Raw genomic sequence first — 18,189 nt, 5'->3', positions numbered from 1 at the left:
ATGGCATAATTATGGCCAGTTTCATTCTTTGAGAAGATACTGTGATGTCTTACTAAGGTAAATTGATGTAGAATCGTAATGAGTTCACAAATCCTTATTTAGATGTTTGTGTCAACTTTCATTTTCTCTCTCTCTCTCTGTCTCTCCCTCTTCCTCTCTCTCGAGAATGATTTAGCTAATAGACAGACCGGGGGGGGGGGGGGGGGGGAGGGGTTGATGCTGAGAGAAATTTCCTCCTGGAAGTTCCTTTTATTGGAGATGTTCGTATCATGTATCATTAACTGTATTAAGTAAACTTTTGTGTTTCATTTAATATCAATTTTTGAAACAAGGTGTATTAATTACCACAACAAATAAATTGTACAGCTTTGGTACGTTCATATTTCAAACGTCGAAATATGTTTGTGTCATTTAATTGTTTTAAACTAGGCGAGAATTGGTCAGGTTATCACAATTTGGTCTTTTTTTTTAATTTTTTGAAGCGGAAGTGTTTACAGTTTGACTTTCTGTCGTTAGTGTATGTCGTAATATGCATCTTTGGCTACGCATCCTACAAATTTGAAGTCATAGCAGTACTTGACATTTTAGAAGGAAAACTTTCTAGCTTATTAAGTTTTTATGACAACTAGCTCGAACCCCGGGTTAGTTGTTACAGGAGTGGACTTGATTGTCTCTGGTAATATACGATGGGAAGAAAATTACACTGTGCAACACAATTAAAGGACCACTTTTAACAAAAACCAAATTTGTCTCCCGTTGCGACACAGAAGTTTGAAATTTGGTTGAGATGCGCCTGCAGCCTTCCTCTTTCTTGGTGCAAGCGCGTGGCGCACTAGAACGTCGCCCTCAGACTAGGCGACTCTTCAGACAACAAGATGTCGACACTTGCGAAAACAAAGCTCATGTAATGTGAGAGATTGGTTACGATGTGACACTGGCACCAAATTTCACCACAATTCTGCCCGACGCCAGCGTCAGCGTCAGCGACAACAAGATGTCGACACTTGCGAAAACAAAGCTCATGTAATGTGAGAGATTGGTTACGATGTGACACTGGCACCAAATTTCACCACAATTCTGCCCGACGCCAGCGTAGACGTGTCACACAATGAAAGGTCGTCAAGCCCCTTTTACTAACATTTCACCCCCTCTGTGGACGACTTCATGATGGAGGTCAGAACAGCGGTACCCAGCGTTGAAACGACACCGTTTTTTTATGAGTGGTCGAAGATAATGGTTCAGCTGAGCCGTCTCTACCATTAGGCAAGAGTAGGCGGCCGCCTAGGGCGGACATATTTTGGGGGCGGCAAAGGGCGGAAAAAATTAATTTCGAATCATACAGCGACAAAATTGAGCAAAAGAGGAGAAGCAAATGGAAAAGAGGAAAAAATGAAACACTGAACTGGTTTCAAAAGCATAGTGATTTATTACTTCAGTCATTACTTACATTGACAAAAGTAAATTAATTGCCTCTACTTAATTCTGAACTAAAGCAGCTGCTACTAAGAAGAAAACGAAAATCTCCTAGATCCCTGCGCTACTGCACTCCGTCTTCAGGCCACAAGTGGCTTATCGGGACCATCCGACCGCCGTGTCATTCTCATCTGAGGATGTGGATAGGGGGGGGGCGTGTGGTCAGCACACCACTCTCCGGGTCGTTATGATGGTTTTTCTTGACCAGTGCTGCTGCTATTCAGTCGAGTAGCTCCTCAATTGGCATCACGAGGCTAAGTGCACCCCGAACAATGGCAATAGCGCATGACGTCCCGGATGGTCACCCATCCAAGTGCTGACCACGCCCCACAGCGCTTAACTTCGGTGATCCGACGGGAACAGGTGTATCCACTGTAAACAGGCCCTCGCCACTACGCTACTGAGGCGACTAATAAAAGTTGTATAACTCTCAAGAGAAAATTAAAACTATGCATCATTTATTAATTTAATCACAAGGAAGTGGATGCTGAAAAATATGAGATTTATACCTCATATTATTTCAATTAAAACAGAAACGAAATAATACCATGATTATGCAGCTGGTCCAGCCCGATGCTTCGGAATTTTTTCCACTAGCACAACTTCTAAATTCAAGGAAAAATTCATTCACACGTATAGTTCCACACCTTTATTAGTTCATTTTCTTGCAGGTAAATAAAATAACTAATTCATGCCAAATTTGGTTGCACTGTTATATTCAGCTTAGTTTCAGCACATTATTCTTATTTCAATTATTTTGGGAAAGTTCAAAAATTGAGGAGAAAAAATAAGAAATTGTGGACATTTGTATTCCTCAATCAGTTTTAAAGGAATTGTGGAAAAGCATTAAAACTGAGAACTGTCCCCAGTAAATAAGGACATTTGGTCGCCTCAGTTTATTGATTAAAAGTGTAACAGCAAATCTGCATTGTTGTAAACATTGCTTTTTGGTGGCGTTAGAGGGGGGCGGCTATATCAGGGAGACCGATGATAGTAAAAAAGATCGGGCGTAGTTTTTCAATTCTCCCATAGATGACATAACATGTAGCAACGATCCTGCATTTCAGGCACATCGATGCTCAAATTCATAGCATACTCGTAACGTTCTTGGAGATGTATAAAGAGCGCCAGTGGGACCACCTTTTGCCTTGGGGCGTTCGAAAACGACAGTTTGTAGCACATTGTCCATCAGAACTTCGATCTTGACACCTGTAACACTGCTGATAACCCACAGATGACTAAGATCTTCGATAAGGACACAGTGAGGCTTTGGAGTGTAGAGCGACCGTAATTTTTGCTCTGGTATACATGGCGGAGCCACTAGAAACTGTTCAGACCCACTGAACGGAATCTGAGCGTGATCCCAAGCAGCAAAGAGTATTTATCCTTTTTCAGCCCTCTTGTTTCACGCTTTCCCCTGCCCTCCCTCTCTATTTCGGCAACACCACTATTACCACCCGAGCACCTTTGTTCCACACTTTTCAAATGTGCCTGTGCACAGACAGCCTGTCGCTGACTCAAGTCGCCAGTGTGGTAGGCATCCCTTTCGATACCCCTTAGAGCCTACATGCTGCCATGTGTGCTAGTTGACCTGCATGGCGTCACTCAGGAACGTCGAAATAGTTGGCTTTCACACTGGTGCCTAGTTTTCAGGGACTGGTGGTCTCTGTACAGTTACATTTGTAAGAGCACCCTGAAGGTGCATGGCTGGTACTGAGGATGTTGCCGAACTGGTGACACGGGGGGTGGGTGTCTCAGATCGATACTTTGCCACTTTATTTACGCATGTCAGTCAATGTTGCATCCCCTTCAGACGACGCCACAGAAGGGCTGAAGAAACACAAACTCACTTCACAGCTTCGCATCACGTTCACATTTCATTGGATGTATACACATCAAAATACGTTTAGCATCACCTAGGTTGTGAGAGTTCTGGAACCAGTACAGAAAATTGGTATAGAGATCAACATAAACATCATTACCGCCAATTTTATTGCTCATGAAAACCACACATTACACTTTGTACCAACATACAGCGACACCTTCAGAGGTGGTGGTCCAGATTGCTGAACACACCGGTACCTCTAACACCCAGTAGCATGTCTCTTACATTGATGAATGCCAATGCAGTGGCACCCCCGTTTCAGACAGGGGACAGTTAGATTCGGTGCAATATTTCTGAGCGCAGAAGCTACAGTCAGGGGCGGGCCTGTTGACAGTAAGTTATGCTTACCAGTGGTTATGAAGTAGAATGGAGGTCCCAGGGCCATAGAACCACTGAAAAGAGTAAACGAAATGGTTTGCATGGTGCAGGTTACAGGCAGAAGGGGTCCACTGGCCCAGCCTATGTGTTATGAGTACATGACTCAGAGCAGTGCACTAGCAAAACAGAGACGCACAGCCGCGTATAAATTGGTGCAGGTTTTTTACCGAGGGAATTGAAGTGTGGCAGCTCTCCTGGACGGCACGGCGTGTCACACCACCGGCTACTGGCAGCAGTAGATGGGGCACAAGCACTCCAGTCCACAATGGGTCGCTGGTTCGACCCTCTGAGGCCAACACAGGGTCTGTAGCCAGCCAGTGGCGCGCCACTCAATGGCTTACTACTGCGGGCAGTCTTGTTGGCTTCCAATATACACCGGAGGTATCCTGAGGTGAGGGCCGCAGATCTGGCTGTCAGATCGCAGGCGCTTGTTGTCGCCCACAATCTTAACCACGATGGCGAAGTAGCATGCAGTGAGCCACCCTGCACCTCCTGGCGAGTGGTGCTGAGGCAACGGGGACAAAGGCCACTGACTCAGCTGCCAGCGCATCCTGACGGCGTCAAAACACTGCGGCTGTACACGGCAGGCACGCCGCAGTACGTTGCAAGGCTCACTGAGGTATCCATTCCGCAACAAGCTGTTTTGCAGACAGCAAAGTGGCGCCCTCGGCACTGCGGGACCCTGTGACGTGGACAGAGAGGAATCTGGCACTGTAGCTGGGAATAATAAAACACTTGAAGATCATGGCCAAGTTTTAATACGGCGCATCCTGACAGTTTACGTCCACATCCAACATTCCTCCACCACACGCCAACATCGTCATTTGGCTGTGACAGCTACACCTGTATGCATCATGGCATACTATCCACAAGTTCTTCAAAGCACTGTTTGTCCAGATTGTTTCAGTCCTCAATGGCGTTTCGATGTAGATCCATCAGAGTGATTGGTGTGGCTGGTCCCGGCGGAGGTTCGAGTCCACCCTCGGGCATGGGTGTGTGTGTTTGTCCTTAGGATAATTTAGGTTACGTATTGTGTAAGCTTAGGGACTGACGACCTTAGCAGTTAAATCCCATAAGATTTCACACACATTTGAACATTTTTTTAATGGTTGGTGGGTCACGCCATCCATAAACAGCCCTTTTAAATCTTTAAATCTATCCCAGGCATGATCGATAAGGGTCATGTCTGGAGAATATGCTGGCCACTATAGTCAAACTATGTCATTATCCTGAAGGAAGACATTCACAAGACATGCACGATGAGGGCGCGAATTGTCGTCCATGAAGACGAATACCTAGCCTATATGCTGCTGATTTAGTAGCTATATTGGCTTGAGGATGGCATACATGTATCATACAGCCATTACAGCGCCTTCCATGGCCACCAGTCGCATATGTCAGCCACACATAATGCCACCCCAAAACAGCAGGGAACCTCCACTTTGCTGCACTCACTGGAAAGTGTGTCTAAGGTGTTCAGCCTGACCAAGTTGCCTCCAAACACGTCTCCAACGACTGTTTGGTTGAAGGCATAAGCGACACTCACTGGTGAAGAGAACGTGACGCCAGTCCTGACCTGTCCATTCGGCATGTTGTTGGACCCATCATCTGTACCGCACTGCATGGTGTCGTGGTTGCAAAGACGGATCTCGCCATAGGCGTTGGGAGTGAAGTTGCACATCATGCAGCCTGTTGCGCACAGTTGAGTCGTAACACAACGTCCTGTGGCTTCACGAAAAGCATTATTCAACATGGTGGCATTGCTGCTGTCAGGGTTCCTCTCTGAGCTATAATCCATAGATATCGGTCAACCACTGCAGTAGTGGCATGTCATCGACAGTTCCTGTCTCTCTGTATCTCCTCCATGTCTGATCAACATAGCTTTGGTACACTCTGAGATGCCTCGGCACTTCCCTTGTTGAGAGCCCTTCCTGGCACAAAGTAACAATGCGGGTGCAATCGAACCACGGTATTGACCGTCTAGGTGTGGTTGAACTACAGACAACACTAGCCGTGTAGCTCCTTCCTTGTGGAATGATTGGAACTGATCAGCTGTCAGAACCCCTCCATCTAATAGGCGTTGCTCATGCATGGCTGTTAACATCTTTGGACGGGTTTAGTAACATCTCTGAACAGTCGATGGGCCTGTGTCTGTGAGACAATATCCACAGCCAACGTCTATCTTCAGGGGTTCTGGGAACTGGGGTCCCTAATAGTAGTTCTACCCTGTAACAAAGCTGTTGCATTCAGTTGGGTTGCAGTCCACCGGTGTCCTTAGGGAATGGGTGAATCGTACAGGGGAGGGGGTAGGAGGCAGCGGGAGCTAAGATTGCCACGAATGTAGTACTGTTGTTAATAGCTCTGCGAACTGTCGCTTTCGACTCGAAAAGTGTGGGAATGAAGGCCCCAAGAGAGGGGAAGATTTCATTAATGACTTTTATGCCACTGCCTGTGGAATTCTTGTGTCGATACAGAGAGGTGGTGTGTGAAGTGTTCTTCTCGGCCACCCATATGAGAAACACGTTATTTCAATGCTGGGTATCACGCTTCTAACCTCAATAGCGGAGGCTTTAAAACAAGGGGTGAAATGAAGTGATCGTATGGTATTGTTGTCCTGGATGTCTCATTCGGGTTTGGCCGCCAAGTGCCAGTCGGCGCCACATTGGGCGTCTTGTGACTGATGATGAGGATGAAAAGATGATGTGGACAACACAACACCCAGTATCCGAGCGGAGAAAATCTCGAACCTGACCGGGGATGAAACCCGGGCCCAGTGCATGTGAGCAAACACGTTACCACCCAGCTTAGCAGGTGGACAAAACAAGTGGTAAAATGTGACCACCTTATCACCGTTCGACACGTCCACAGGCGCCGGCTCCATGGGGCCTGAGGGGGCCCGAGCCCCCTTAAAAATTCGTTTGGGGCGGCAAAGTCCCCAATAATTTAAGAAAATTATTAGTTATATTATAGTTTGTAAAATCACAAAATTATATTTGAATTTTTTATTGTCCTTGTTTGTCGATAGTTACCTTTTAAAAAATATTCAGTAATGAGTTAAAACAAATAATTATTCTGGTAGTAAGCAGGTTAACTGAAAACGAGCGGTGTGAATCATGATAGTGATACGGTGCTGCGGGCACTCTTAGAATTTGTCCCAGTGCGCTAATCTTTGGGTATGGTCTGGCGCCGGTGGGCCAGCGCTGCGGCTGCGGTGACATCAAAAGGACGGGAGCAGAAGTGCTTGGAACCCTCCGCCTCACGTTGCCTTGAAGCTTCGAGACATTACGACGCCGCGGCTGTATAAAGCCCACCCTGCTGTCATTCAGTGTGGATAGTTTCGTTCAGTGCACGTTGCAGACGTGTTTAGTGTTCCGACTTTAGTGTCTAGTGGCCTACTTTACATGACTATATTTTATTCGTTTACTTTAGTCGCTTAGTTTATTGTGAATTAAGTTTGCAATGGATAAATTTGTTACCAAAAAGGCGCGTTTGGAAGTTGATGATACTGCAAGTCAACCTCCAACAATATGTGTCGTCAATTGCTTCGTCATCTTCATGCGAGAACCGTTCACAGCCAAAACCTGGACAATCTAGCAAGGGGAGATCATTTCAGAAGTCTTGGTTGATCAAATATACATGGCTAGAATATGAAGCATCCACCGAATTCTTTTTTTTTGCAAAACCTGCAAAGAGGCAAATGCTAAAAATCTATTACAATTTTCTCCAAAAAAAGAAGATACATATACTTCCATGGGGTTTTCTAACTGGAAAAAGGCTTTGGAAAAATTCCGCCTCCATGAAAACATGTTTACGCATTAAGAAGGTATTCTGAAACTAAATTCTATCACTAACCGAAGTGTGGCCTCCCAATTGAATGAACAGCTAGATCGTGTTATGAAGAAAGGCCGTTTAGCTTTTGAGACAATTTTTACTACCATGCAATTTTTATGCCAACAATGACTAGCAATTGGAGGGCATGGAGATGTAAAGTCAATTTTTTTTCAATATTTGGAACTCCAAAACAATGAAATACCTAAGTTTAAAGATTGGTTAGGTCGTTCGGGATATAAGTGGACATCCCACTATATTCAGAATTAGATCATCGATCTACCAGAAAAGTCTGTGTTGAGAAAGGTATTGGCTTCAATCAAGAAGAGTGGACAAACTCTGTTTAGTATTTTAAAAGACGTTTTTGCTCGGCTTGATTTGTCAATGGGTAACTTACGAGGACAGTGCTGTGATGGTACCTCGAATATGAGAGGTAAGTTCAAAGGACTAAAAAAAGGTTGTTTTGGATATACAACCAAAAGCATGTTATGTTTACTGCACTGCTCATTGTTTAAACTTGGCAGCTGTAGACAGTCTTACGTCTATGAGGGATATTATGGCTTTGGCCAGGGACTTAATTAACACTGTAAGGGAATCCAACAAAAGGATGAGACTTTTCAGAAGCGTACGGTGTGAGAGCACCAAGGACCAAGCTGGTCTACGACCCCTTTGCCTGACTCGATGCACTATGCGAGCTTCTAGTGTCTTGAGAATATTGAAAAACTTTGAAGAACATCTAGCGTTTTTTTAAACATTTTCTGCAGAGGACAATTCAGAGGCAGGTTACAAATGTGCTGGCTACCTTGAGTCAATGTTGTAATTCAAGAATTATTTCTTTTTACGTCTTTATTGCGATTCAATGAACCCATCATACGATGTCAATGAAAAAATTCAGTGCCCTCATCTAAGTGTCGCTGATATCGAAAAAATATGTGAGGGCTTGATTTGTTTATTGAATGGAAGGCGTGATAGTTTTCAACACTTTTGGGAATTGTGTTTCAAAGAAAAGCCTTCACAGGTTGATGATCCTTCACTTCCCCGGAATCGAAGTATACCAAAGAAGCATGAAGACAATGAAGCCAGCTCACCACACACTTTCCAAACCCCAAAGGTATACTACAAAACTATTTACGTTGAAGTTAGTGAAACGGTGTAGTCTTGCATTACTGAGTGGTTTGCTTCAACTGAACTCAAACAGGCCTTTGCAGTTGAACAAGAGTGCTTGCTTTTAATAAACACAGGTGAAACAAATCTGGAAACATCAACTGATTTTTTCAGAAATGACCTAGACATTTAGAGACTGCGCTTAGACTTGAATATGCTAGTCGATATCCCTTATAAAAAACTGATCTTAAAAAACATGCGTGATGTAAGAAATTATATTACTCAGGAAACTGCAGTTGGAGAAATGTTATGTGAAGCAGTTAAGTGCATTAAGCTTCTCCAAGTAGTTACAATCACGACAGCAACAGCGGCCTTGGATGTCTGAAGTCATATCTCCGATCAACAATGGTACAGAAGCGGTTGAACAACTTGGCTGTTCTTCATGCCCACCGAGATGTTTTGGATGAATTGGATATCGAACCAGTCATCAACGACTTCATATTGAGTAATCCAGTCAGACAGTCGACACTCTAGCCCTAATAATGGCATTTAAAGCAATATTAAAAATCTTTATAAAATAGAGAGTTAAAAACATACATAATGTTAAATTTTCAGTTTCGAAATATTATTACTAGTTTAGTACTGTATTACTATAATACTGTGTAAGTTATTTTCAAATACTTAAATATTTTTAGGGTGTAAGACACAATTAAAACCCGCTATTTACATATTTTTGACTGAAAATATTATTAACTGTATTATTAACTTTGCGATATTGTTTTTGTTTAATGAACCCTGAGCCTTATTCAAAGTAAGCTTAAATTAGCTATTTCACTTATTTATCAAAGTACTATTACTGTGCGACAGCAATATTTTATGTTTTATTCTTTTAATGATAGTTTAGGATTTATTTAAATACAATTTCAGTCTTTTAAGAGCTATATATTCACTGATCATATGACTATAAAATACTTTAAAAACCTTTGAAACTGAGTATTTTTCGCCTAAAATTTAGAAAATTTCCCAGGGCAAGACACCCTCATATGCCCCCCCCCCTCAATATTTTTTATAAGTCGGTGGCCCTGGACACGTCCACAATGGCATGGCCAGAACTGAGGCGAAGTTTTCCGCCAATGTGACAACATTAACCCACCTGACACCTCACATGAACTTCTTTTTGCGTATGTCGGCACCTTCCTGTGCCCGAGTGTAATTTTGCAGGGCGCCACGCTTTTGCATCATTACAGATCAAGGCTTTAGGTGTCTTTGAGCGAAATTTCAAACTTTTTGTATTGTAATGGGAGACACCTACGATTTTTCGATAAAGTGGGCCTTTAATTTTTTGCACGGTGCATTCATTAAAGAAAGGTTGTATTAAGAACAGAAAATGAAACAATTATTCGATAAAGGACAAGTATATATTTACGACCGATTTGATATTAAAGTGGTACGCTAATGTACGTAAATATTTAACGTTAGGTCTTGTGTGAATCTACTCACTTTCGAGCGCACACTCTCATTTTTGACATGTATAAAAGTTAATTGAGCCTGGGGTATATAAATCACGATCTCACATCCTACCTTCTGTAAACTAGATCCATTTTCCTTAGCTTTACTATTAGATGACTATTCAAGACCACTAAATCAGAAACAGTTATTGTTATCCTCTAGTTCACCAATTTAAATTTTTGGTTCGTCCCTCTATTTACTTTCTTTCTTATTTTTTGCGTTATTTTCGGTTGCTTTTCCAATTAGACATTCCATTTATTTTTAACTGTATTTACAATTATGTCTTTAAGCTGTTTTTTAACTGGTGAATCTTTTGAAAATGTAGCATTTCTCTTTTGGTCGACATTTCTTTCTACAGAGACGGAAAAAGCCACAACACCAAAAAATAATTAATAGCGAAGTAATGAAATTTCGGGAATAAATTTGTCTATAGAGCGTTTAAAATAAGTTGCGACTTTTGACAGTTCAGAACGGAGCGAGTAGAAGGAAGCGTAGTTGCCAGCGTGTGTATCGCGCTTAGCAAATGACCACAGTATAATAATGCCAGTCCTACACGGCGCGGAACCTGGCAGGGTAGCTTGGGTGCGTGGACAGCAAGCTGGTGGTGGTGTGGGGTGAGAGGAATGCACGCTACAGGGCGTTTGGTTCGGAGCTGTCCTTGTAGGAAGCGATTTGTAACAGTTCGTTGTGTCACTGTGGTGCCAACTGTTGCTCGAACTACTGCTGCAGATGCAGTACGATGCGCCACAACCATATGCTGTACACAATGGCCTTCCCTCTCGGTAATGCTACGTGGCTGTCTGGAGACCAGTCCTCTTCCTATCATACATTCACGTGATCACGGTTGCCAGTGATCATGTACAGTGGCTACACTCCTGCCAAGTGTTCTGGCAATATCACGGAAGGAACATTCAGCTTCTGTATCCCTATTACACGACTCGTTCACACTACGTAAGATGTTGGTAATGCCATCATTATCGCCGTAAAAAAATTCTTGACTAACATCAAGACACCATGTCCAATCTCAAAGGTAAATAATGGTCACGACCGTTAAGCGCGTATTTAAAGCAAACCTGATATGCATGCTCATATTGGCGCCATTCGCGTCACTCTTACGTGTCGTGCTTAAAATCTGAAGAGACATTATCTTTCAGATGTAGAAACACGCCTACCAACATTCGTTATGTCGCACAAGTCCTTCTTGGTGTTGCGATTTTTTTTTCCGTCAATGGATATTTTCCTATCGTCAGCATCTGGTAAAGGTTTTACTACAGGAGGTGGCTTGCACGCACTTTTGAGTCTTAGTATATTTTCCGAGCAAAGATCATTACCAAAGATTCGATTTCTTTCAGCGTTTAACCGTAGTGAACATAAGCAGACTAAAGAACATATTTGCTTTAATTCGTTCTTGTCGACATCAAAAAAATAATGTTTCAGTATAGAGAACAATCAACAGCAATGAAAGGCCGAACAGTCTGTTCATCTTACATCTGATCTTGGAGAATTTTCTCACAGTACCATACCTAAGTTTGATAAATGATATAATCCCCCTTTTTGCACTTCTGTAAAAATGATATTTGGAACAACGTCTGCTCAGTTTGTCTTTCCTTTACGATTTCACACCATTTTTATCTCAAATAAGCGAATAAAATGCTAAAAAAATTAAGCGTTGTCAGATGTAAAGGGGACAACCATTGCCAAAATTTTGTGACAGCCGATCCCGAACAGACATTTTAGATGGAAACAGAGCTAGAAAAATACATCTAGTGTCCAGTCACCTTGCCTAACATCAAAGATTATACAGAATAACGTTGTCCAACTCACAAAACAATAGAAGAGGTTGGGATACAGACTTCACTGAATAAAGAGTGAATAATAAACATGAACTATAACAATAAATGAACATTTAAAGGCCGGCCGGGGTGGCCGAGCGGTTCTAGCCACTACAGTCTGGAACCGCGCGACCGCTACGGTCGCAGGTGCGAATCCTGCCTCGGGCATGGATGTGTGTGATGTCCTTAGGATAGTTAGGTTTAAGTAGTTAAGTCCTATACTGCTCAGACCCATTTGGACCATTTTTGAACATTTAATGATAATTCCTTTTAATCCGTTTGAGCCATAAACTTCTTTCTCTCCCATTCGATTCAGTACATCTTCATTAGTAATCCGATCTACCCAACTAATCTTCTGCATTCTTCAGTAGCACCCACTTTCAAATAATTCTATATTATTCTTGTCTGTACTGTATATCGTCCGCGTTTCACCACTGTATAAGGCAACACTCCGGACAAATACCTTCAGAAAATACCTCCTCACATTTAAGCTTATATACCATACGATGTAAATATAGGCCTCTTCTTCAGAAATGATTTCCTTGCTATTTCCAATCCACTTATTACACTGCGCAAACATTTTAAGGGGTGCTTTTTGGACCACCGACATTTTCCCCATTGCAAAGCAGACGTTTCTAATGTGGCTCAAAGTTGCCTACAGCGTTCCTCTGAAACGGTGCAAAAGTGTGGCGGTCTGCAACGTCACCCGCGGACTCGGAGATGCTTCAAACGGCAAGGCGTCAACATGTGCGAAAAAAGGGCAGCGCTTAGAAGATCATGTGTCGCCGAAAGTGGGTGAATAACGTCACACTAGCACCAAATCTCACCACAATTCTGTCATGGGATGGGAAGGTCGTCACGTCTCATTATTTCTCTTGACGACAGAGGTCAGAACAGCGCCGCCCAGCACTGCAATTTTTTTGTTTTGTTTTGTTTTGTATACAGGGAGGGACCACTGGGGGTCATTCAAAACCGTTTGAGCCCCCAGGGGCTCAGCATTCATTTGCTAGGTACTGGCTTGGCGATCCCTGGGTTCCTGAGCTGGGGACTGGTAAGCGCCGCCAGTGCCCCGTCCCAATAAGCTCTGGGCATACTTCAGCGACCACCGTGCGGCGCGGCGGTGGAATGTTGTGTGTCTCAGGGGTGGATCTTGGCTTGACCACCCGGATCGGGAGGATGGAATAAACCTCATTAAACAACCCCTCAATCTCAAGGTGTGCTGCGCGCTGATGAGATGCATGGCTGTTGAGGAGGAACAGTCGTTAGCGGGCAACATCTGGGAAACCTGCTGAACCTCAGTTGTATACGGCTTACCTAGGCACGTGGGGCTCTGTCTAGGTGGACTTCTAGTCCGTAGCTGCTCGTGGGACCGAGATGGAACCCTCGAACTTTTATTCTTCTCCTCCCAGTGGAAAGGGTGGGCCGCTGGTACGTTCTAACACCCAATCCAACAAGAGGGCTCGTGTAGCCAGTCCTCCTGATTCAGTTACTGGTAACAGAATGCAAACTTATTCGCAGAACATGTTTCTTATAATTAAAAGAAAAGAGGGGAGTTTCGATAAAGTTTCACCATTTTATATACAGAAAGGCTTAGAAGGCATTGCTGGCACCTAAACATCTGTCAAGCGCTTGCGGAATGGAACTTTGTTGGTTGAAACATCTAACTCCCAGCAAGTCAAGAACCTTCAGAAGGCACAATTTCTTGGGGAGTTTGCCATAGAGACTGAATTTCACAGCACCTTGAACTAAATCAAAGGTGTTGTGACTTGCAGAGATCTCGTTGACATTCCACAAGACGAACTGAAAGCTGAATGGTCCCGGGAAGGAATTGTCGAAGTGCAACACGTTATGAAACGGGTGGATGGTGCTCTCATGAAGTCCGACTCTTTATCCTTACTTTTAACAGCAGAAAATTGCCAGAGCACGTGAAGGCAAGTTTCCTACATCTCAATGTATGGCCTTATCACCCCAACCCCATGCGGTGTTTTAAATGCCAACACTTTGGACACACTACTCTCGGCTGTAGAGGGGAAGCCACTTTCGGGAAATGTGGTAAAGCCACCCATGAGGGAGTTGGTTGCTCCTCTCCTCCCAAGTGTGTCAAATGTTCTGGGGATCACCCTGTGTGGAGTAGGGAATGCAGAGTTTTCCTTGAGGAATGGAAGATCCAGGAACTTAAAACTACAAAACGCATCCCGTATGGCGAGGCAAAGAAAATATACAAGTCTATGCAGCTGCCCACTTCCGCTGCCTCCTTTTCTTCTGTTCTGAAACAGCCAATCTTGAAAACCGATGCCATTACACAAACGGAGGTTGCTACTGTCAGCACTAGCAACTGCGTTTGTCAATGTATGTGTGCTGCTGCAGTTCCTGTGCAGCCTGCTGCTCCCCCCGGCCCTCTGACCAGGCCTGGTTGCTGACATCATGGACCTTCCTGCCCCTTCCTGGGTCCAGTCTTGTGCACTGCCCAGCGCTCCTACACCCCCTACTGCTTCTGAGGTTTTGGCACCAATGCCACCTCAGACCAAAAAATCTAAGCCAAAGCCAGAGGTCAAAACTCGCCCACTGAAGGAGACTGTAGTTATACAGTCTGCTGATGTTGATGTTATTCTCTCTGACGTCTCTCTCGACTCCGCTTCAGAGGCGATGGAGTTTGATGTCACACTGGGGCAACCATCTCGCCCCAAAACTAAGCCTCCACCTGTTGTGGGCTCTCCTCCCGGACATAAAGTGAAGATGAAGGTACTCCCACCCTGATAGATGGCTCCCATTAAACAGTGGAACGTAAATGGATTCCAGACACATGTGGAGGAACTGAAACTCATAGCACAGCAAAGCCCCCTGCGCTTGTGTTTACAGGAAACACATTTGAAACCATCTGACGCTCCTGCACTAAGGGGCTATACATTATATCGCAAGGATGAGCTGACTGGTGAAAGGGCCGAAGGTGGTGTCACCGTGTTTGTCAATAATGGTCACCACTCCTCTGCTCTCCCCCTGGATACTGACCTTCAAGCAGCTGCAGTTGAAATTCATTCACTTCGGAGGCTTGCTGTTTTCTCCCTTTATTTACCTCCTCTGGATACAGTGAACGTAGATGCTCTCACTGATCTTATCGAACAACTCCCCCACCCATTTCTCCTCCTGGGCGACTTCAATGCCCATCACGTCCTGTGGGGCTCCACTTCTCTATGCGCTCGAGGTCGAGTTTTGGAGAGCCTCCTGACTTCTCAAGTGTTGTGCATCGTCAACACTGGTACTCCGACTCATTTCTCTGCTGCTATTGGGTCATTCTCAGCCATTGACCTATCTTTCTGCTCTCCAACCCTCACCAACTCTGTTCACTGGAAGGTCACTGGCGACCTTCATTCCAGCGATCACATCTCCCGGATGGTGTAATGCTAGAGCAGAGGACGCCATCGTGGATGATTGGCAGGGCTAATTGGCCACCATTCAGTCGGTTGGCTGTCTCTGACCGCCGCAACAACGTACAGGAATGGGTGGATCACATCACACTTGTGATCCATCATGCTGCTGACCTGTCCATATCAAAGTCTTTTGGCCCTCTTAAGCAGCGCCTTGTGGCTTGGTGGACAGAAGAGTGCCATTCAGCCATCCAGGACAGGCGTGCGGCTATTCGACGATTTAAATGCCGCCCAAGAGCCGTCAGTCTTACCACCTTTCGAATCGAGAGAGCCATGGCACGCCGTGTCATTAAAGAGAGCAAGAAAAGGTCATGGAAGGAGTTCCTGGACTCCATCAACCATTCCACTTGTTCCACAAAAATATGGGAAGCCATCCGGAGGATTTCTGGTAAACGCAGCCGTTTACCAATAGCTGCAGTCCTGAACCAGGGATGCCTCCAAACGACACCCAGAGCCATTGCTCAGACGCTGGCAGAGCATTTTGCACAAAGTACTGCCACTGCAAAGCCGGATCCAGCATTTCGTCGCTACCGTGCGACTGTCGAAAGAACAAACTTGGACTTTCGGTCGAACAGTTCTAAGGCCTACAACTGCCCTTTCTCCATGTGGGAACTTGAATCGGCTCTTACTGAGACTTCTGACACCAGGTCACGACCGCATCTGGTACTCCATGCTTCATCTGCAAGCGGCGTCAAAGGAAATCCTCCTCGAATGTTTTACTCTCATATGGCAGACAGAAGTGTTCCCCACCTTGTGGAGGGAGGCAATTCTCATCCCTCTCCTCAAACCAGGAAAGGACTGCACATGTCCCAGTAGTTATCGGAGTATTGCCTTAATGAGCTGTGTCGGAAAGACCCTGGAATGGATGGTTAACCGTCGTCTGGTCTGGCTGTTAGAAACCACGCAGCTCCTTAGCCGCTCTCAGTGTGGATTCCGAAAATTTCGGTCCACGGTCGACAACCTGACCCTCCTAGAGGCGGCTATTCAACAGGCTTTCCTCCGTCGGCACCACTGTATCACTATCTTCTTTGATATCAGTAAGGCATATGATACTACTTGGAGACACTGTATTCTTGCACAACTGTGTCAATGGGGCTTCTGTGACAGCCTCCCCATTTTCATTCGGTCTGTTCTGTCTCAGCAGTTTTTTCGAACCCAAGTTGGTGACACATTGTCTGATCGCTTTGAGCAAGAGAACGGTGCCCCAAGGGCAGTGTTTTAAGCGTTACCCTCTTTGCCATAGCCATCAACAGTAAAACGTCTACAGTGAGGAGTCCAGTACAGTGCTCCTTATTTGTGGACGACTTTGCTGTTTTCTGTTCCTCCTCCAGTGTTGCAACCGTGAGCCGTCAGTTGCAGCTAACAGTGCGGTGTTTAGAGGAGTGGGTTGCAAAGACGGGTTTTCGGTTTTCTGCCGATAAGTGTGTTTGTGTTCATTTTAATCGTTCTCGTCGTCTTCTTACTTTGCCTGCCTTGCATATGGGGGGTACTGTCCTACATTTTACAGACACAGTTCGGTTTCTGAGCCTAGTTTTTGACTACAGGTTGTCATGGCTGCCACACCTACGTGACTCGAAAGCCAGAACCCTGAAGGCACTGAATATCCTCAAGTGCCTCAGCCACAGGTCTTGGGGAGCGGGCAGGGAGCGTCTCCTTCAGTTTTATCGCGCTTTTGTGCGTTCACGGCTGGACTACAGGTGCACAGTGTATGGGTCGGCGAGGCCGTCTTATTTGCAGATCCTTGGCGCTGTCCACCATGCTGGGATTCGACTGGCTATGGGTGCTTATCGGACCAGTCCCATACCTAGCCTCTGTGCTGAGGCTAGGGAACAGCCACTTACCATCCGGTGGCAGCTCCTGCTGGTCCGCCAGGCTTGTAAGTTTCTTGCAGCTCCAACCTCACCTGCTCACCATATTGTAGCTCATTCACCTCTGGACTGCCTTTCTTCCCACTGTCCCCAGGCTACGTTGCCGTTTGGGATCCGTGTGCAACGTGTGCTTGAGTCCCTCAGTGTGGAGTCTGTACAACCCCAACACCTGGGTCTTATCCACCTGTCCCCCTGGTTACTGAAGAGACCCAGAGTGATTTTAGATTTATTGCAGTACAAGAGAGATTGCTCTCCTGCCACCGTTTTTAATGCAGCATTTTCTGCCATTTGATCTGAGCACCACGACTATGTAGCTGTTTTTATGGATGAGTTGAAAGAAGGGGATTCCGTTGGTTGCTCTGTTGTTTTTCCGGATCGTGTCCTCAAGATCCGACTGCCTCAGGCTTTTACTGTCTTTGATGCAGAGTTGTCTGCGATCTTGTGGGCACTGGGGCAGATGAGACATTCTTCCTGTCCTAAATTTCTTGTCTGTTCCGAGTCACTAAGTGCCCTTCACTTATGGCAACGTTTGTATCCAGCAGATAAAATAGTGCAGACCATCCAGGATGCCCTCCTCCAACTACAGCGACTGGGAAGGTGGTGGCTTTCTGCTGGGTTCTGGGGCATGTCAGCCTTGCTGGGGATGAAAGGGCAGATCTCGCAGCCAAGGAGGCGTGTCTCGATCCACAAGTATCCCAGTGTGCTATCCCTCTGCACACACTCACCTCGCTGTTGAGCTCACGAGTCATGCATCAGTGGGAGGATGAGTGGCTGGAAGTGACTGACAATAAGCTCCATATGGTCAAGCCCACAATGCGTGTGTGGTGTACTTGCTTTCAGCCCTGTCAATGGGAGGAAGTTCTCCTCACTCGGCTTCAGACAGGCCA

This window comes from Schistocerca serialis, chromosome 1 (genome assembly GCF_023864345.2).
Source record: "Schistocerca serialis cubense isolate TAMUIC-IGC-003099 chromosome 1, iqSchSeri2.2, whole genome shotgun sequence".
In the NCBI taxonomy this organism is placed as follows: Eukaryota; Metazoa; Arthropoda; class Insecta; order Orthoptera; family Acrididae; genus Schistocerca; species Schistocerca serialis.
The sequence above is the reverse complement of the archived record's forward strand: the minus strand, read 5'-3'. Positions refer to the sequence as shown.